Here is a 7,223-nt window from a genome sequence, read left to right as displayed (position 1 = left end):
CGGCCGGCTCGTTTCTGCGTCTCCCGGAGCTCTGTGCACGGGGTGCAGAGACACCCCCAGAAAGGAGGAGGGGCACCGCCCAGGCCCCGACCAGCCCCTGCAGGGGTGCCGCCAGGCACACACAGCTGACGTCCCCACGTGCCTTCCAGGGGCGGCCAGACGCCAGGGTCAGGACCCCACAGGCTACTGTGACTCAGCCTGTGCCCACGGCCAGGACGGGCCTGGGACAGAGTGACAGTCGGGGAGCCTCAGTTCACCAGGGTCTGTGCTAAGCGCCCTGGGAGGTCTGTACCCCTCTCTGTTCAGGTGGCCTGGGCTGCCCAGGCTCCAGGGCGCTTCCTCCCCTCCCCGCCCTATGCCTGTGCACCTGGGGCACAGAGGGCCTGCAGGGCAGTCAGCGTGGCCCTGGAGGGGACGTCAGGACAGCAGGCCCTTGCAGCTCTCACACCTGGGCCACCCTGTGCTGGATCTCTCGCACCAGAGTGTGGAGGGCACCCTGCACGCCCTAGAGAGTAGGGGCTGGGTGAGCGTGGGGCTTGGCCTGGGGGCAGGCAGCGCAGGGGACCAAGGGACCCCAGCCCCATCCCCGCCCCAACTCCCACACACAGGCAGCCCCAGGGCTCCCCCCATGGGCAGCCGGCTCCTCAGGAGCTCCCCCCAGGGCGGCCCCAAGGTCTGGCTCCCCGCTGGAGAGGCATCGGGGAGAAGAGAAACAGCCGGCGCTCGGCGGGGACCCACTGCCACCCACGGAAATGTGGCCGAGCCGGACCTTCCAGCTCAGCTGACCCTCCGGCGGGTCGGCACGGCACGAGGGAGCCCGGGTGGGCCAGGAGAACCCAGTTAGCCGCCCGGCGCCAGCACCAGAAATGATGGTGTTTCAACCATTTCGGCGTCAGGATGACGAGGCCCGAGGATCAGATCGCAGCACCGCGACAGACACACACACACCCCAAACCCAACAAACGTCGGAATCCCCTGATTGTTGTCAGACAGCAGCCAGATGGTTACAGACACGACGCATGGAGGACGCTCCAGACCACGGCTGCAGAGGTGCTGGAGGCCCGGGGACGTGCCTGCGGGTGCCGACGGGGAGCGCGGGGCGGCGGGAAGCACCTTACAGAGGGGGGCCCCTCCTGGGAAAGGACGCCGGGTCCCCGCGAAGGCTCCGGATGCTGACATCTGTCCTCCTCTCCTTCAGCTTCTTGTTTCCCCGTATTTTGTTCTTCCTGATTCTCCTTCCGCCTCCACCCTGCATCCGAGCCACTGACCACACGGGCTTCGTTAAGACGTCGGGTCCCAAAAGGAGGCCGAGCTCTGGCTCCCGGGATCGGGAAGGATCATCGCTGAGGTTTATGCTGATCCCCCGAGCTCCTGCCTTCCCGGCTCTTCTCTCCTGCAGAACGAGGGGAGGCACGGGCCTTACAGGGAAGGAAGCCCACTCCCACTGGGGCGGGACCGTCCCTCGTGGAGGACGTCATCTGGGCCAAGGAGTGCAAGCGGGGCGATCAAGAACAGGTTCCAGGTTAGACATAGTCCACTTTGAGGTTTGTCCTGAAGCGAGCACTCACCTTCGATGTCATTCTTTATTTGTTCATCCATTTATTATTTGTTAAATATTTTATTTTTATGTCATCTCTATACGCAACATGGAGTTCAAACTCACAGTCCTGAGATCAAGGTCCCCTGACCAGGCCGGCCAGGCACCCCAGGGCCATGTTTCTCATCTCTTTGCTGGCTCGCCTATCTCTGCACCCAACTGGGCGGACATCGAGTCCATGACGGGGAACTTTAGCTACCTCCGAACCTAGAACGTTCTCGCTGTATCCCCATCCTAGAACGACCTTCGCCATTGAATAGCAATTTAAATAAATCGGCAGTCAAATGACTCCTGGTCAAGGAAATGGCCAACTTGTCACGTGTGTGGGCCCCCGCTCCCTGGGCTCCCGGGGCTCCCGGGGAAGCTCTGCTTTCTTTCTTTTCTTTTCTTTTGTTTTTTTTTTTTTTTTTTTTTTTAATTTATGATAGTCACGGAGAGAGAGAGAGAGAGGCAGAGACATAGGCAGAGGGAGAAGCAGGCTCCATGCACTGGGAGCCCGATGTGGGATTCGATCCCGGGTCTCCAGGATCGCGCCCTGGGCCAAAGGCAGGCGCCAAACCGCTGCGCCACCCAGGGATCCCTTCTTTTCTTTTGTTCTTTTCTTTCTTTTTCTTTCTTTCTTTCTTTCTTTCTTTCTTTCTTTCTTTCTTTCTTTCTTTCTTTCTTTCTTTCTTTTCTTTTTTTCTTTCTTTCTTTTCTTTCTTTTTAAGATTTTATTTATTTATTCATGATAGTCACACACACACACACACACACACACACACAGAGGCATAGACACAGGCAGAGGGAGAAGCAGGCTCCATGCAGGGAGCCTGACATGGGACTCGATCCAGGGTCTCCAGGATCACGCCCTGGGCTGCAGGCGGCGCTAAACCGTTGCGCCACCCGGGCTGCCCAAGAAACACACTCTTAACCATAGAGAATAAGCTAATAAATACCAGAGGAATGTGTGTGTGTGTGTGTGTGTGTGGCGGGGGGGATAGGAAAATGGGGGATGGGGATGATGGAGGGCACTCGGCATTGTATCCAAGGGTTGAATCACTATGGTGTACATTTGAAACTATATTATACTGTGTTGACAAACAGGAATTCAAGTAAAACTTTAAAATAATAATTGTTAGTATTGATGAAATGGGTGCGCATAAGAGATAAAAACAGAAAGGAAGCTGAAAATCCAAATAAAGAGTATTTAGAGCCACAAATCCCCTCCTTATCTCAGCTCAGAAGATGCCTGCCATGGCTATTCTCACCCCAAGAGAAGCCTGGAGTTTGATTCTCCGGAGAGACCTCTGAATGGATCAATGCCAGGCACATACCCTAACCCAAAACCTAAACAAAACACTTAAAACTAACCCATGAAGATACTGGGAGTCCCAGTGCCAGGCACATGACCAGATCCAATCTCTACCTGTATACAGACAATAACCCTAACCCTAATCTTAATCTTAACCTTCACCTAGCCTAACACTAGATCTATCACTACTGAAATCCCAACACGAACCACTAGCCCCTAATCCATACACCTAACCTTGGCTCCAACCATAACCCTACCCCTACCCCTACCTCTAAACCCTAACCCTTATCCCTAACCTCTAACTCCTAACGCTAACCATGGCTCCAACCTTAATACTACCCCTACTCTAACCCAAACTTTAAACCCTAACCCCAACCCTCACCCAAACCCCTAACCCTAAACCCTAAAACCTAAACCAAACCCTCTAACTCCCAACCCAAACCGGAACCCCACCCTAACTCTATCCCTATCCCTTGCCCCTAACCTGAATCCTAATCCTAACCCTAACCTATAGCCACTTGGAAAATAATTTGGGACATTCTGACAAAGTAAAATGTGTAGGTACTATATAGCCTAGCAATCCCACTCATAGGTGTTTACCTCCATAAAAATGAAAACCTACGTTCAAAGACTTTCACTCAAATAGTCTCATCAATTTATCTATAAATAACCCAACACTCCAAACACCCAATGTCACCTAACAACTGGTGAATGAATAGACAATACTCTATATTCACACAATGGAAAACCACTCAACAGTAAATAAGAAACAAACTAGTGACACATGAAAGAATATCTATTTATTTTAAGCATATATGCTAAGCTTAAGGAGACAGACACAAAATATTACATACTGAGTCATTCTTTTTGTTATATAACTCCAGAAAAGGCAATATATATAGACAGAAAGCAGATCAACAATCTCTAGGGTCGAAGTGTTGGGGGAGGAGATTGACTGCAAAGGAAAGTGAGGGAAATTTTAGAAATGATAGAAACATTCAACATTGTAGATGGTTACACAACTACATACGTTTGCCAAGACCCAGAGAATTGTATACTTAAAATTGATGATGTTTTGGTATCCAGTAAACCAATAGGAGCAAAAAAAAAAAAACAAAACAAAACAAAAACAAACAAAAAAACCTCAATAGCCAAGGTTTTGAAAAATAAGAACACAGTGTGGGAGGGAATGAGAGTACATTTCCCCCAAGTCACCTTACTAGGAAACATCTTGCTATATGGAGGGTAGCCAGGAAAGTTTTTCCAGTCACATTTGATTGAGTGCTAGTGATTTGGATCCTGGTAACAGAATATACATTTAGGTGGAGATTATTAGCCAGTAGTACTTAAGCCAGAGAGTCAGAAGTAGACAAACAGGGGAACTTAGTATGATTCCAAGTAAGAGGGGAAAGAATCAATAGATGTATGGAGAGAACTCAGTAACCATCTAGTGAAAAAAAGTTCTACACCATATTCAACACAAAACCATATTATAGATGGATTAGAAATGTAAATTTAAAGGTTGCAAAGGTACTGAAATATGAAATATTTTTATAATTTGGCAGTAGGTAAGCTCTATGTAAACAAGTCACATGACTCAGAAGAATTTGACAATAAAACTTTAAAAATTCAGTGAAATAAAATATATCAACAAAGCTCAGATAGCTCGAGATTTTATATATATATACATGTACACTACATACATATGTATGTATGTATGTATGTAGTATACATGCTTGCAATATAAAGGATTTTAAAAAGCACCCTATAGAAAACTCCTGTTAATAACAAAGTCAAACCATCCAATAGGCAAAGGATATCAATGGGCAATTTTCAGAAAAATAGATGTTGAAAATATAATGATAAAATATCAAATAGTAATCAAACACAAGTCCAAATGATTTTTTCACTCATGTGATAAAAATAAAATCTTTTAAAAATGCTTAAGTAATCTCTAAACCCAAAATGGGGCTCAAACTTACAACACCAAGATCAAGAGTTGCACACTCTACTGACTCAGCCAGCAGAGCGCCCCAAGCATTTTTTTTAAATTGACAATATACTGTATTATCAGAATATGGTAAAACTGTCACTTCCATATATTGTGGGCAGGAGTATAAACCAGTGCTCATTTTCTTAGAAAACAATCTGGCAATAACTATCAAAATTTAACCCTCAACCCAAAAATCTTCATCCAATAATTTAACCACAAAAAATTTTAGAGAAGTCACATGTGTGGCATTGAGCATCCTTTTATGTGTCTATTTGTAATAATGAAAAATTGAAAGAAAACCTGAAAGCCCATCAACATGGGGGAATAGGTTAAGTCATGCCTCATCCATTGCTAGCCTGACATCTATGTTTTTGCCTCCAAAGCCGCCCTTCCATCTGCTTCTGGAAACAGAACACTTTTCCTCTAGAAACTGCTTTCACCACCTGCAGAATGAGTCAATCATGAAACTCTACCCCTCTTCATGGGGTTAATAGTGATTCAATGAGAGCAGATGGCGCCATCCCTCAGGTTTCTAGTGACTGGTCAAAGACAAGCAGACACTGGCAAAACCAACCAAATGCTAGATCTCTCCCCCTTCTGGGGACATAAAAACTGGGGCTACTGAGGGCTTTTTGCCACCACATGGAAAAAGCCAACCTGAGGATTTGAAGCCAACACCAGGAAAGCCAGAATTAAAGGACAGAATGACACAACCATGCCCCAAATCAGCTCTAGTCTTCAGACCTCCTACTTGCAGGAACCAACCTAATCAGTTCATCTGAGTGGGGTTCCTATCACTTATAAATAAAAGAATTCTGACAATGGAGTATAACACAAACAACAAAAAATATAGATTTCTATAGTAGGTTTTAAACAGTTAATTTTCTGATTATATACTATGCCTTTTTTATTATTTCTAAAGAATATAGATTTTTCTATTAACAGTGAGAACTAAGAAAAGAGAATGTTCACTTTAACACATATTAAGACTTACAAATTTTTGTATACATAGGTAATTTTTAAGTCATAGAATAAAATAAAATGTTATACAATTAAATGCTATGTCTAGGGGCGCCTGGGTGGCTCAGCGGTTGAGCATCTGTCTGCCTTCAGCTCAGGGCGTGATCCCGGGATCTGGGATCGAGTCCCACATGGGGCTTCCTGCAGAGCCGCTTCTCTCTCTGCCTGTGTCTCACTTCTTTCTATGTCTCTCTTGAATAAATAAATCTTAAAATCAACGTTTTATTGGTAAGTTTCTTCAACCTCCCTCTAAAGACCCAAATCTGCTAAGTGGGGATTTCTCCAACCTCCTACAACTAGAAGTTGCAGAAGTTCTAGGAAAGTGGTATGGACACACTTGAGCACAAATGACCTCTGGGTGAATGAATGAAAATACGTTCATGTACATATCTGCGGCATAATACCAGAATAAAAAACCAAAGGAGATACTTCTAGAGAATCTCAAAGAAAATACTGAAATCAAGGTATCTTTGATATCTGCCATAAATCTGAGATTACACTAAGAACAGACCACAGAGATAGGACATATAATTCAATCAACACTGAAGACAGCCCTTCTTCCATGTCAGTGTTTCCACCTCAAACGTCAAATCCACACCCTTCCAGAACTCTCTCCCTATCCCCTGTACTAAGTCATCTTCACAACTGAGCCAAATGTACTCTACATAACTTAGACGAGAATGCATTAGGCATACTAATAACACAGAGAATAAAAATTAATGTAAGTTTAAATTTAAACTAAGATAGAAATGAAATCTAAAAACTATCATGCAGGACGCCTAGATGGCTCAGTGGTTGAGGTCTTCCTTCGGCCCAGGATGTGATCCTGGAGTCCCAAGATCGAGTCACCCATCGGCTCCCTGCATGGAGCCTGCTTCTCCCTCTGCCTGTGTCCCTGCCTCTGTCTCTCATGAATAAATAAAATCTTTCAAAAATAAAATAAAATAAAAACTATCCTGCTATAAAAAGGAATAAAGAAGGTATTAACTTACCTTGCTACTTGTCATTCTCTTGACACTCACTCCAGCCAGTTACAATATATGAAATCTAAACTCCAAGATAAAGTGGAAATTTGATTGGAAAACCAATTTGACTTTTTTTAAAGTTGAATAAATGGTTTTTAAATCAGTATTTGGCTCCAACTAATGCAGAATTAGCATTTCTTCTGCAACAGGATTTAAAAGAGTAAAAGAAAAATGCCTTTCAATAGTCAGACAAGATATCCAACATAAATTCTTCCACATTTAGTATTATGCAATTTAAGAACCAACCACACTGAAGGAAAACCTTAATACTCTCTTCCTTTTTTTAAAAGATTT

The sequence above is a fragment of the Canis lupus genome, chromosome 15 (assembly GCF_011100685.1).
Source record: "Canis lupus familiaris isolate Mischka breed German Shepherd chromosome 15, alternate assembly UU_Cfam_GSD_1.0, whole genome shotgun sequence".
Lineage (NCBI taxonomy): Eukaryota > Metazoa > Chordata > Mammalia > Carnivora > Canidae > Canis > Canis lupus.
This window is presented reverse-complemented; position numbering follows the sequence as displayed.